Here is a 15486-nt window from a genome sequence, read left to right on the forward strand (position 1 = left end):
AAATTGAATATATGTGTCATCTGTGAATATAAATTTATAAAAATAAAATATGTAATACAAAATATGAATATGTCTGGTTATGTGAATAAATTCAAGATATAACTGGGCACTTAGGTACAAAAATGATCTCTTTAATCTTCATAACAATCATTAACCATAAGTTCTGTTTCTCTATTTTATAATTGAGGAAATTGGGATTCACTGAGAGTAATTACCAAGTTTTCACAACTAAATACTGAAATGGAGTCCAGACCCTTTGCTTTCAATTGCTCACACCTGAGAGTGCGTGCGCTCTCTCTCTCTCTCTCTCTCTCTCTCTCTCTCTCTCTGTGTCTGTCTCTCCCCTCTACCATTTCCTCTCCCCCTTCCCCTCCTTCATCCCCTTACCCCTCTCTTCCTTCCCCTCTCTCTCTTATCCTTTTCCAGCTCTCCCTCTCCCCCTCTCCCTCTCTCTCTCTCTCTCTCTCTCACACACACACACACAAACACACACACACACACGCACCCATGCACATACACATACACTTCTGGCTGGACACCTCTGGGTCCATTTAAAGAAAAATTAGAGCTGATTTAAAAAAAAACAAAACAAACAAAACTGTTGCAATATCTAACCAAATAATTAATTCACTAAAGAGGAGGATTAAAATTACATCTGTTTAATGTTTTAATATCATTTCAAATTTCTCCATGTCCATCATTCAATTCTCGCAAGTCGTTGAATTTATTTACATGTAATACATATTAATGATTCTCCAACAGCGATCAATGTGAATCCTTCAAACATTGCACAGTAGTTTCTAATTAACACAAAACAGACTTCTTTTTTATTGCTTTGCCATAATCTATTTCATCCTCCTTTATTACCCGATCTGTTTTACCTTTCGAACTGTTCTGTAGAGTTCAATGCATATTTATAAGGCATATATATGTATATATACATACATATAAATATTTGCTGCTGGAAAGACTTTGTATATTGAAAGTGTTCATTTTTCATCCCTCACCCTTTCCTTTCCATGAAATTAAAAATAAAAACTTCCAGAACAATTTACACATTTTCTCCATGATCTTGGGTCGTTGGCTTTTTAAAAGCCTTTAAAAGCCTTTTGAAGTAGCAAAGTTGGATACAAATGTCCTGGTGTCATCTCCTCTCTTTATCCTCCATTTAGGCTCAACCCAAAACTTCCGTTACCCTCACCCACCACTCAGAGCGGGAGGCAGCACACTTCATGAAACCTTTGCTTTATTTTAATGCCTTTAAAAGTACCTGCCAAGCTGGGATATTGTAAAGATTAAGTACAATAGCTCATATAAAAATATAAATATATTGTTGGGCACACAGTAGTTATTCAGTAAACAGTGACTATTAATTTATTATCGTTGCCTTATAATTAGATTTTAAGTTTCATTTACAAAATCTGTTTTCTTATTTATAAGCTCAGGCACATTTCATATTTTCCTGGGTAGTAACTTTCTGCCTTCTCACACTTTCCCAGTCACTCAAGATTAAATATCCTTATAATGTCCTTTTCATAGCTTGGTGTTTTGTTTTAAAATGTTCCAGTTAGTAGAACACTTTCTTAAATTTCAATAGTAGGAGGAGGAATGTGAACCTGAGCAATCAATCACCGTATCCTGTTTTATTCATACTGACTTGGATAGGAGTTTACCTTCTCTTACATCTCTGATCAGGTTGCCCTGTCTCTGTACAAAGATTTTTATGGGTATTTACTTTTTTGTCAAATTTTCCAATTTATTTTTGAGTATACACTTTTCCTTAATTACTTCTGGACTTATAAATATCTATTTTACAATCTAAAACTTTTTGGCTCTATTTCTTCCCTTGAGACTTCATGTTTTAACTAGTCTTGCTAGTCTGAGCTCTTGAGAAATGAACAAAGTGAGTCATGTGTTTCATTTTTATTTATGTATACATTTTATTTATAATAAATTGTATTTTAAATTTATTTTAAATAAATATAATAATTTTATTTATAAACTATTGGATTAGAGAAATGTTACCTATAAGATCTGTAAACAATTTATGATTTATTTTATAACAAAGATGATACCTATTCTTGTAAAATTTCCATGGACACATGAAAAAAGTTTATATTCTTTCAATAGGAAGCACATCTCTCTCTCAACACACACACAACACACACACACATATATACACACACTCCCCATAGCACTAATTCATAGGTTCTCTTTATACTCTTTTCCAAACTGCATGCCATTCTTGGGAGATTGAAACATACCAAATGCCTTGTGCCTAATAATCTGACCCTGAGCAAACACGTCTCTTTGGTTCATCTTAATAGAAGCAATTTTCAAGTTTCCGCCCTAGATATTCCTTCTAAGAAGATAGCACCTCTTACAGGAAGGAGAACAAAGTATAAATGGGATCTTAGTGGGGTTATTCTGGCCCCTAAGAAAGCTCACAATGCCTAAACAGAGGCTTTTCTGACTGATCACTAGTAAAGAGGCCCCTCAGGAAGATGGCTTGGTCTGACACTCGGAACAACTGGATGTTATAAAACTACACTGGATGGAATCATGCAGTTTTAGCACTTGAAAGGATCTTACAGATCATCTGGTCTCTCACACATATACTTGGTATACACATATATTTTACTTCCTCCTCTAGACTAAAGGAATCATGTTATTTTTCTCAAGATGTTTTATCCAAAGTTCCCACAGGCCACCAATATGTGTTTTACAGTGTACAACATGAAAATGTCATTTTCCCTAAATATAAGTTGTCCAATTTAGTCATCTGTTAAACTTGGTAAAAAATATGTGACAAAATAGCACCATATGTGTTTAAACATAAGAAGGAATCCATCAAAATTAGGTCTAGCAAAAATAAGTATAATACATAAGGGAGGTAAATCTATGCCATAAGAAAAAAATATTTTGTAAAAGCATTGCAGGCATTATTTGTAAGTGCAGAGGAAAAGTAGATGGATGATACTATCTAGTTGCTAATATTTGAAATTGAGGTATCTAAATGAGCCATAGAAAATCTATGTCTACTTACTTGAATTGCTAAAATGCAAGATCTCAGGGGATTTATAGTAGAATTAGATTGACCTTTACACAAATCAGAGAATAATGCATATGAGGAAGCTATATTGAACCCTATAATATTTCTTCTCTGGCTTTGCCAAAAAAATTAAGCACATATTGTTTTTAAATAATGGAAGTAAATACATGTGAGACCACAATATAATCTTAAAGAGAAGACATTTTCTCTTCAGCAAGATACATATATTAAAGTGAAATGGAATGCATAGAGAGAACCATCCCCTGAGTTAGGAAGATAAAGTGGATTCTTTTGGAAAGAGAATGATGGCTGGAGACACCTGTGCGTGTGACTGGCATCAAACATCACCATTATTCTGTCATATCTATTTCATCAGTGAGCAAGAAGTCTCATAATTTTGAATGAAATTGACCAGATCACTTCTTTATCGAAACTCTGATGCAATATACTTGCTAAATAAGTCATCTCTTCAATGCTGCTTTCACAATACTGCATGGTTTACCATCAAGATACTTTCAATAAAGTAATCTAGTGAGTTAAATGTTGAATTTTGAAAATGTAAAAACTACAGCAGAACAGACTTATTTCAAAAGCAAGAGGTCTTAAAGATGTTCACTTTTATGTTTCATAGGTAAGGGTTAAATCATGAAAACAGAATAGACTTCCATTTGTGTTAAATTCATTTTTAGATTTCTATAGACCCTTCAGTATTAATGAAATATTGTCAGCAAAAGGCACAGATCAATAATTGAAATACTATAGTTTTGTTCCAGCATCAGAGATGAATCATATGTCCTAAAAACATTTGAAATTTAACTTAAAAAAAGATTAACAACAACAACAGAAAGAAACCAACAAAAAACCTGCATGTCATTCCCATGAACCCTACAGAGCATAGAGTTACTTTATCCAGTAATCCAATGCCACTATGCTTGTGGCATAGTGGAACTTTAAGACCATGGCTAATCTTAGACATAGTTATTTTTTCTCACCCATTTGGGAAAGGTAGGCAGAGTAAAACTAAGACAAGATCCTGATGACAATCAGTTGCAGACCAGTGCCTCCGACTGCCCATAAAACATGAGCATATAAAAACAACAGATTATGGCTGCAAGCATGATTCTTTCACTACAGCAACAGGGGGTCACTGTGTGAGCCAATAAAAAAAAATCTAACAAAGATTCTCATTTAAAAACAAACACCTGGGCAAAGAACATCAACAGAAATTTAATAATAAGGAAATCCAAAAGTCAACACAATTGAACATGTTTAAACTGATTTGTAATTAAATTAATAGAAATAGAAATAAAGCATTGTTTCTCTTCCAGATTAGCAAATATGAAAAGATTGAAAATACCTAGCATTACAGACACCATGGAGAATATCTATCCACATAGAGTCAGTAGGAAAATAAGGTGCCTTTTATTCTCGAAATTGCATTACTAAAAATATATGTTGAGATACATGAATAAGTGTAAAAATAATTTTAAGAAGGAATGTTCAGAGCAGGAGGTTTTAATATCAGAAGTTTTGAAACCATTTAAATTTCTGTCAAGAACTATCCTAAGTTATCTATGCTCCATATTAAAATGATCATCAATTCGATGTTGATTTGAGTCTCTGCATGTATGGTTCTCTTTATATCCACACGTGCCCCTCCCCCCTTCACATTTCTCTATGCCCTTTCAGTTAAGCCAGGGTATATGACCAATTATGAATAATGGGTGGTGAGCAGAAGTGATAGGTGACATGTGCATGTTAACTACTTAGGAGCCAGTGTGTGAATATTATCTCCCAGCTGCTTCTGACCTAGAAACTATTATTTCTAAATAGCATATATGCAAGGCAAATGTTGGCTGAATCACTGAGTCACTAATTGGAAGATAGCTATTGGGTCAGAACAGACTCAGTGAGATCAGAAAACAAACTTCAGTATGTTGTTAGGCAGATTTGGTGATTTAATTACCATCACAGAGACTAACCTAACCTAACAAAGGCATTTCTAGCAAATGTAGGATAATGTTGTAACAGCAACAACAAGCAAACCTAAAATGTGACACTGGCTTAGTCATCAAGTGGAAGGTAGTAAGAAAACTATTTCCAGAGACCAGTGAGATATTAGATTTAAGCTCTGTAGTAGCAATACATTTGATAAAATTGAAGTCTTGCTAACTTGAGACTATATAGCTAATGAACTTGTAGCTCTGGGCCAATGACTATGATGATTGAATGGACTTAACAGTGTGTGTTACCTGCTAATTGATAGTGTTTGGCAAATATTATAAGAAAACAATGACATCAAGATAGAATTAATACTGACGTAGGTTTTAGGAAGCAAGCCTTCAAAATGAAATCCTAGGACAACTCTTCCTGTACTTGGCCTTAAAAACACAGCTGGGATCCTTGCTCATGACAATAGGATGCTAGTAATCCCTGATGCTCTGGGTTATCACAATTAAATGACCCATGACTGATTGTGTGGGTCTGCCCACTCAAGTGCTTTGAGATACTGAAGGGTGCGCCACACTTCTGTTACATAACTATTTTAAAAACACTCATGAGGGAGGGATTTCTGTACTACAGAGTTTGCAGAAAGAAATGAGAAGCTTGGGTTTGAACATTTGAATTTCAAAGCAAAAAATGGATTCCCAGTATATTAATGGACAATGGCACTGCTTAACTTCCAGTGAGAAGGTAGTGGTAATTACTATAATATGACATAAGAATGAAGTCATAATCTGAATGTTAAGAAAATGAAGTTTTTGTCTTTTTGTCTTTTTACCAGTGTCTAATCATAGTGTCTTAGAAATGAAATATATGGCCAGTCTACTAAATATTATTTGCTATGGTCTAAATGCTTGTGTCTCTCCAAAATTCATATGTTGAAATCCTAATGCCCAATGTGTTAGGAGGGAGGGCCTTTGGTGATTAGGTCTTGATGGTGAACCCTCATGAATGACATTAATGCCTTTATAAAAGAGGCCCAAGAAAGCTCTCTTGCTCCCTCCACCATGGAAGGAGGCAGTAAGAAGTCTACTGGAAAAAGGTCTTCAGAACCCAATCATCTGGCACCCTGATCTATGACATCCAGCCTCCAGAACTATGAGAAATAAATTTCTTTCATTTATAAACTACCCAGGTATTGTGCTAGACAGCCCCAACTAAGAAATTACTTTATCCATATAATAGGGAAAAAAAAAAAAGGTCTGGTGACCGAACACCAGACTTGAATAACCACAATTGAAATCATAGCTGCTTAGCCAGTTTTAATAGATTGAAGACAGTTCACAGACCCAAAGCACCTGATTCATGGGGAAGCTGCTTCCCTTGGAGGAATGACCCTGAGTAACTGCCACACATACTGTAAATGCTTCTCCTAGTATTCCCAAAGGTATTTACCACCATTTACTTTGCTGACTGGTACATGAGACAGGTGAGACAGCCACACCTTTAAATATGTACTAAATACAGGCTCCAAATTGGTATTTATTCTTAGATGCCTGAAAGTCCACAATACTCTACAAGTCAAAATGATAATTTGATAAAAGGTGTCTTCATTCAAGTCTGCATCACAATGAACTCAGTGGGCCTGTGACCCATTGTGTGATTATATTCCCACTTCTTGGATGTATAATTTAAGTAGATCTACTTAGCAACTGGTAGACATTGGCTCCCTACCTCATGGAATATGGGCTATTATTATGAAAGGCAGGATCACATGGTCTCCCTTAGAACTTCCTCACCCTATACCAAATGCCTAGGGAAACTGGAGATGATTCACCAGCGGAAAGCAGGTGGATCCTGGCAAATAACTATGCATGACCATAAACTTATCAGGTGATTATACCAATTTCAGCTGTGAGTTTAGAAACCGTAACCTTTATGGGAACAAATTATCAAAGCTTCTGATACCTGGTATGAGCCAGTTTCTCTGCATTCCTCTTCCAGAATCTGGAGGGTGGGCTGCATGAAGCCAGTGAGGGCTGCAGAACACATGACACGGGGGAGTTCCAAGTGTGTGCATGCTTATCTCTAAGAAATGTCCCAGCTCCTTCAGGTGCCCTGGCTCCCCACTGCCTGCCTGGACCTCCGAGGCCTTGAGGCTTCTTCCTGAGGCAGAGCCGGACTACTTGGGGGAGGACTCCCAGGCCACAGTGTATCATATCCCTGCTCTCTGCAGCAGTCCAGAATATATCTCGTCTAAAGCCATCTGTTTTCTTTTATTAAAGATGACTAATAGTATGCTGACATGCAGTTGATCTTCGGCTAGAAACTGCATATACCCAGAGTTTAGACAGAGTACAGCCAATATCCTGTCGGAGGCAGCGGAGGCTGTCCTGGAGAGAGAGAGGCAGACAGGCAGCCCAGGACCGTGGCCTTCATACCTGCTGATGGGGAAGCCGATGTCGGGGTTCACTGAATGCTGCCTCCGTTTCATAACTACGATATTTCTCTCATTTCCACATGTGTCATCTTCACTTTCTTCCCCTCTGAAATTTAATCCACTGATTTAAATGTATATTGTATTTGAGTTACAAATCTCACTTCTGTCCCTCTGCTAGATTTTTTTTCCAGAAAAGTCTCTATTTCTTCCTTGATCCTGTTGCCACCAGTCATGTGAAGTTACTGTCAGTATTTTGACGGTTGTTGCTGACAAGGGGCTTGTCGGGCATCCTGGCTAAGGGCTGGGCAGAGCCAGTGCAGGTTAAGAGTAAGTATCTCGGAGGGGGAGGTGAGCACCGACCAGGGTCGCAGCGGTGGTACATGGCCACAGTGAGGATGCGGGTGCCCAGGTGAAGCATGGCCCCCTTCCGTGGAAAGAGCGAGTCTAAGTCTGCCCTCCGCAAGCCAGGAAGGTGAAGAGCTGCTGCCCCAGCCTTGCGCTGAAGTTACGCAGGAAGAGGTCCCGCCTCCGGCAGCTCGTGGCCCCTCCTTGCCACGGGCTGTCCTGCCCACAGGTGAGCCCACAGGTGTTGCGGCTGCGTTGCATTTGCCGGCAGGCCAGACCTGAGCAAGTGAATGTCGAGAAGCCCAGCACGCTTTTGCTACCATCCGGGGTTTGGGTACCTGGTATACAGCTATTGACATGACAATTGCTTCTTTTTTCCTCTTTAACAATTGTGAAGAAACATGAAGACAAATCAGCTTTTACCTAGCAGGGTCTAAAGTTGTTTAGAAACAAATTAACTCTCCACTTCTCTGCCAAACTCTGGGCCCCTTAAGTTTAGATCATAATGAAATACTACTGAACAGCACATCTCTTCCACTACATTGATGACATCATGAAAACTGGACCAAATGAGCAAGAAGCAGAAATTGTCTTAGATGATTTAATAAGACACCTACAAGCCAAAAGATGAGTGAGTTAATACTATCAAAATTCAGGATCTAATCACCTCAGTTATGTTTTTAGGGTCTAGTTATTGGGACATCCCTTCCAAAGTGAAAGATAAATTATTTCATTTTCACTTTTTACTATTAAAAGACAAGTACAGTGGTTGGAAGTCTCTGAATTCTTGAAACAATGTATAGCACCTCACGTCAGAGTTTTAATTCTTACTAATTTATGGAAACCCATAAAAAGAAAAGTTTTCAGAGGGGCCCAGAACAAGAGAGGAACCTGAAGTTGGCCCAGGTTTTAATGCAAGGCATTCTACTACGTGAACCTAATGATACATCAGGTCTAAAGATGCTTACAGTGTCTAAGAAAAATGGGGGTATTATAAACGGCTCTGGCAATTTCCAATAGAAGGAACACAGTGCATCTACAGGGATTGGGAATAAATGCATTACTCCATGATTCTCTTACACAGAAAATTATTTTTTTTAACTTTTCCTGCATTGTCTCTTCTCCTTCATGCTACATCTGTTTCCTCATGGAAAATTCCAATGACGAGTTGACTGAGGAGGAAGCTCTCTGACTTTTATATATGGTTCACACCATATTCCTGGAACCAACAGGGAGTGGCCTTTTGTAGCATCACTGTTCTATTCAAGAATGTTCTTGAAAAATAGTACTGAAGAGAACTTGTCCCAAGAGAAGAATTTCAAACCATACATTTGACTTTCTAATTTGTCTGGACTGAGAGAGAGTCCCTGATGCGTGGCAGTGGCTAATTGTTTGACTGGATCATCAGGGACATGGAAACGACTGGATATTGGTAAGAAGACCTGCAGAAGAGATGTGCAAATGAACTCTTGCAATGTGTGCAGAGTATGAAAATCTTTGTATCATGTTGATGTTCATCATTGGGCATCTGCTGTAGAGAACAGTCTACAATGTCAGATGGAAAGGATAGCATGGTCTACTCATGACTGTCTTTACTAGGGATTCGCATGAAAAATGTCCATGGGACAAGTCTGCATGAGTCAACAAATGCATTTCCCTTCACCTGATCCTTTTACTGCTACTACTGGATACTCAGTCTGCCAATATCAGAGATCAAATCGGACCATTCTTCCTTGGATATGGCTGGAGGACTGACCAGATACCTTTTAACAAGTTGTTTACCTTGGGCTCTGCTATTCGATGCTGAAGCTATGATTTCCACCAATAGGGGGGAACTTTAATTAGAAGGACACTGTAAGGTAAGAGGATGGAAAAGGGATGTGCTCCATCCTGCGTGCTCCTGTTTCCTGCCAGCATCATGCCAACCACGGTTCTTCATCTTAGAAGCAACAGTCAGGGGACGCCTGGGTGGCTCAGTCGATCAAGCATCTGACTTTGGCTCAGGTCATAATCTCACGGTCCGTGGGTTGGAGCCCCATGTTGGGCTCTGTTCTGACAGCTCAGAGCCTGGAGCCTGCTTCAGATTCTGTCTCCATCTCTTTCTCTGCCTTCCCCTGCTCTCATTTTGTCTCTCTCTCTTTCTCTGAAAAATAAATTAAGGTAAAAAAATTAAAAAAAGAAAGCAGCAGCAGCAATAGTTGGTTCCCAGTCCCTGATTTCTTTTGGTTTCTCCAGGACCAGCCTGATCACAGTCCATCAGATGTACCAGCAGCAGCCAGTGTCCCCTTCTTAGAGGTATTAGTCCCGTATGGAGGGCTCCTTCGCTATTTTGCCAATGACAGCCAGGCAACAACCATTCCTCAGAAGTCTAGATCCCACTTTCACAGGTCCCTCCTTTCTGTTTCTAACTCATGCTATCCTCAGCTTCTTCCCACTATTCCCCGGTCCTAGCGGTGACAGCTTCTTCCCACAATCATTTTCTCTACGGTATGTCAGTGTTCCCAATTGGTTTTTCAGTCCCCTCGATACCATTTTAACCAATTCCCAAAGTGGAGACAATTTTCCATTTGAAATCCCATTTCACCAGAAATGAGCAAACATACCATAAAGAAACCCTATGAATGTAAGATATATGGGAAAATCTGCCAGCAATCAGTCCTCAATTTTTATTACATAAAGAGAAACTTTGTGAATGTAGTAATTCATTTGAACACGTATGTCACTTTACATAAGAGAACACACACAAGGAAGAAAAGTGATATAAGCACTAAATGTGGGAATGCCTTCAGCAAAAAGTAGCATGTCACTATTTATCAGAATACTCACACCAACATCTTTAGACCCATGAGGCTGGCATTGCTTTCTCAAGTGTCACAATTTGGAAGGCCTGTTTTAACCCCTTCAAGTCGTATCTTTCCACAGGGCACAGAGTCCAGAACCAAAGGAAGGACCCACCCAAAGCTTACTGCATCTCTGCTTAAACATGCTCCATGTGACCACGGAACTCATAACTTCCTGTCCAAACAGCCCTAAGGCCAATTTGAGGGCCCACATGAACCTGTTCATCAGATTTGTCCTCTGTTGATCAGAAAGCACCAAACGTGTGTACACACTTAGGCCAGTGTGGTGCACAAGAGGTACGTACAGGGAGGAGCTTGGTCATATACAGTGAAGGGCCACGCACCCTCACAAAGTGCCTCTTAAGGTGCAGGATGATGTGGACCTGATAAGAGAGGGGGCTGGAGGCTCCAGGCCCAGAGGAACTCAGTCATATCTGTGATAATTCCTATGAACTCAAGATCCAAAATGCAAGCACTCATAAACAAGTGAGAACTAAAATGGAATGAAATGTTATGAGCATTTGAAAGTATGAATGTGTTCAACAATAAATCAAAACTTATTATGTATCAAAGAATTCATACTCAGGGAAAATCTTATCAAATATGATATGGGAAAATAAAGTTTTTCTTTTAGATATAATCTTATGTTATAAATCATGTTTCAGATGTGATACCAAATATTTTATAGAAAAGATTACAGAATAATTTTTATTAATAAGTTCAGTCACTGTGGAATATGGTGCCATTCAAAAAGCAATTTAATAATTTTAATACTCAGACAATGTACATTAAGCATATACACAAACTTTCCCTGAGATAGAAAGGATTTATATAAGTGAAAATACAGAGATACTGGACTTTCTTATTAATCTAACATAATATGACTATGAAGTTAATATAGTAAATAATACCATAACTAGAGTATATTTATCACGATTTCCCACATTCATTCCACCAGTATGGCATAATACACAGTGGAAATATAATACGCCTTTAGAAGATTAAACTATCATTCCAAAACCCTTTTCTCCTATTAGTTCATAGAAAATAGAAATAGCTTTAGACATTTGTAACTGAATTGTCCTTTCAATAAAAAGCTATTATTTTGGTTAAGTTACAAAAAAGGGCTTTGTGTGAAAAATACTCAGTAAAACATATCAGCAGATTGCAAACTTTTAGGTCTAAAATTAGGTTAAGAGCATTGTTAGGAAATGAATATTTTCATGTGAAGGTTTTTGTAACAGGTTACTGAAACTCGGGTTAAGGAAAAGACTTGGGAGTGAGAAGCTAACTGCGTGCACAGTACAGCTCAGGGGGGGGTTTGCGAATGAGCCCCCTAGAGGAACGTGCTGTCCGTCGGAGTGGAGTGGAGCCTGGGGCCATGGGGATCTTACAGCGTTGTGAACTGGGACCCGTTCCCACACCTCCAGACGATTATGTACATTCCAGAGCATAACAGCCAAGGACGGTTAGCCTTTCTTTCCAAGGGAAATGTGTTTACATGAAGATTACTCTCCTTCTCTCAAGAGGAGAAGAGAAGCAGTTGTCCTCCTATATAAATTCTGAGATTCATATTTTGGGGTTCCACACTTACACTAAAACTCAGGTACATATAAGGTCACATCTATCTGGCTTTTAACACATGATTCAAGAAAGGAAACAACGAGATAAAGGGCACCAATGCAGTTATTGCTATAAGTAAGAATAGATCACTGCCTCAGAAGCTGTATACCTATTTTTAGAATAACGCAAATAAATATAAATATTGAAACTTAATAGGAATGACCTTCCTACTTTCTAATCTCATATTACACACCATTAAATTAAAAGAGAAAGACCTGTGAAGGCAAAAAAGGAAAGAAATAAAACAGATGGAAGGGCTATGCCTAGAAAAGAATTATAGATGAGCTTACTGGCACATGGAAATGAGAATAATCGGAAAGATAGGAAGCCTTTTAAGACTATGAGAGAGTAATACTGCCAAAAAACCATAAATTTTGCCTTTAAAAGTCTGTGATTGTTCAATGCTTAAAATAACCCTTGGCTCCACAATTCTCCAAGGTCAGAAATTAGACTGACAAAGCTATGCAGCCACAAAGGAGAGCAAAACCCAAGGCCCATTTTCAATGTGCCCAAGAAGGATGGAAAGGAAACAAAACAAAACAAAACAAAGCCCAAAACCTCAGGATAAGTAGGGGCTGGGAAGCTCAGATTCCAGAGCAACTCTAGGAGCTTAATCACCAGATCCTGCACATTCTTAGGGTAAAGGATTTCATAGTACCTGCCAGCAGAATTCCAGAATTTTTCTAGACCAGAGATATTTGGTGCCTTTAGAAGTGAACCAGAAACACTTAATAGTCACCGAATATCCATGTGCTCCCCTACCTTCCCTAGCCCTTTTGCAGTTCAAAGTTGTGTTAGGAATTTTAGCGAACGGACTATGAGCAAAAGTCACATGCGTCACTCTGGCACAGAAGCATTAAGGTACAGTTTTCTCTTCTCTAATGGTTACCTGAAAGCTAGGTGGTGTTTCTACACGGGACAAGCCACCTGGATCCCACAACTTAGAAAAGAAACACCGGACTCTTTTGCATGGGTGAAAAATAAGGACATGTTAAACCACTGAAATTTGGAAGTTTTTGTTCCTGCAGCATTGCCTATTTGAGCAGCTCTCAATCAGGGGAAATTTGCCCCCGCCCCCCGGGGACATTTGGCCATGTCTGGAGGCAATCTTGTTTATCACAACTGGACAGGGAATTCCTCCAGCATCTAGTGGGTCAAGGCCAGGTATGTTGCTAAATATTCTGTAACACACAGGACGACCTCTCATAACAGAGAATCATTCGACCAAAAATGTCAATAGCGCCACTGTTGACTAACCTTGGCCAAGCCTAACCCAATCCTTACAACATTCAAATGGTCTGTAATGTGTCGTTAGGAAAAAAAAATCTCAGATTTCTTTCATTTGGAACATTTTATGGAGCATTTTGAGACTGTATCAATCTCCCCGTGTCTGTGCATGTCTATAATCTATTCTTCCCACACTATCCAGAATGATCATTTAAAACGATATAAAGCAAATCACATCACTTCTCTGCTCAAAACTTCAAGGGCTTCAGTCACATTCTTAATAAAACCTCTAGTCTCTACCTTGGCCAATGAGGCACCCGCTCTCCTACCTACCCAGTGCCCTTGCTGTCCCTTGAACCTACCCTCACAAGGCATTATAGAATCCTTCTAACTTGCCAAGTACATCCCTACCTTTGAACCAAAGCCTCTGCCCTCTTCCTGACCTGTTCATCTCTCCATAACTGATGTTTATACCCCTGTCAAGGCTCTGCTCCTCACATCTCCTCCCCAGAGAGGCTTTCTCTGATTATTCTACCTGCAATGGATCCCACGTCCAGTCAATCCTTATCCCCTTACCCTGCTGTATTTTCCTTCAAAGAACTCAGGCTTACCTGAAATTTTGCTGTATATTTCTTTCTTTGCAATATCCCTCACCAAAATTAGCTGAAGAGGTTTAATATTTTCTCCACATCTCTAGGCCTAGAATCTTTGCTAGATCTTAGTAAGTACATGATAAATACTTGTTGAATGAATGACTAACTGGATATAAATGTTTTGAGAGATACCAGGAACTGTGTCAAAATGTTAATATTGGGTTGTACAATTTCAAAGGATTTTCACTTTCTTACTTACAATTTTACACATTGCCTCTTTATCTAGCACTGTTACCTTTATAAACCAATTTTTATTTTACTCTTAAAAAAATACAAATGTGAATATCACATGTAAGATGGTTTAGTTTTGGAGGTGAATTTATCATTATATCCACTAAGACAGGAATTATATAACAAATCTACATTTTGCTTTGTTTTACTCTCTCAGAATCAAATGGAACAGCTTAGATTCTTCTAGTTTTGTATTTTAATAAAGACTTTTCTTTTGGTGGATATTAAGTCCATCTAAAGAAATATAGGGATAAGAATTTCTCCTAATATCTCAAAGGATTTCAACTCAAGTACCAGGTTCAAGTTAAAGGAGACTTTCACAAATAACATTTGGTTATAAAATAATAATCAATCTCAACCTTCAGAATGACTCTTAGAAACCAAGTGCACTCCTATATTCATCAGTGGTGGGCTCTCAATGAACTGCAAAACAATGATAAAGAAAATGTGAATTTGTTCTAATGAGAAACTCTGGATACAAGCCACATTTGAGCTAATTAAAACATAATGGACACTGAGTATTGAGAAAGGATGTTAATCTTCACTAATGAAAGAGACTGTATTATGATGTTATAATTAAAATGTCTGTGGTTTCTTTTAGAAATGGGAAACACAAACAAAATAAGAAAAATTTAAGATGTGTTTATGAAAGTCTCATGTGAGTGTATCTCTGCAGAAAAATCTACAGTGGGTATGGATAGTGAATAAAAAAGAACAGGCTTTTTTCACATACTAGAATGACAAATTTTCAGGGTGTAAAAACAAATATTGAAAATAAAGCATTCTTGTTATAAATACTTTTAATACAAATGATATCCTAAACAAATAATATAACTGAAAAACTTTAAACTAGTATTCTTTAGGTATCTCAGTCAGTGCATTTGTTTTTAGCCTTGTCCAATAGGAAAATCAGATAAAAATCAACAACCGGAAAGTACTTCAAATTTAAAAAATTAGATACTAATGACAAAATTGTTATAAAACATCAGATAAATAATCTCCACATTGGTACAACTAGTGGATTTGCATCTTAAATAATGACCAAAATACTGAGTAATTTACCCAAAAAACCCCTCCAGAAACCTTGCATGTACCTTAAAAAAAAAAAAATAAAATGGCTATTCAAACAAA

General features: G+C 38.0%; 1 long non-coding RNA gene across 1 annotated transcript in view; it reads right to left on the minus strand.

Moving 5' to 3' along the window:
* The window catches only part of LOC115305636, a 130624-nt gene extending 123137 nt beyond the window's left edge, over window positions 1-7487 (minus strand). Inside the window, exon 1 of the long non-coding RNA XR_003914906.1 lies at window positions 6965-7487. This is a non-coding gene — a long non-coding RNA (uncharacterized LOC115305636). The remainder of the gene's footprint in view (window positions 1-6964) is intronic.
* Window positions 7488-15486: the final 7999 nt, after the last annotated feature.

This window comes from Suricata suricatta, chromosome 2 (assembly GCF_006229205.1).
Source record: "Suricata suricatta isolate VVHF042 chromosome 2, meerkat_22Aug2017_6uvM2_HiC, whole genome shotgun sequence".
NCBI lineage: Eukaryota > Metazoa > Chordata > Mammalia > Carnivora > Herpestidae > Suricata > Suricata suricatta.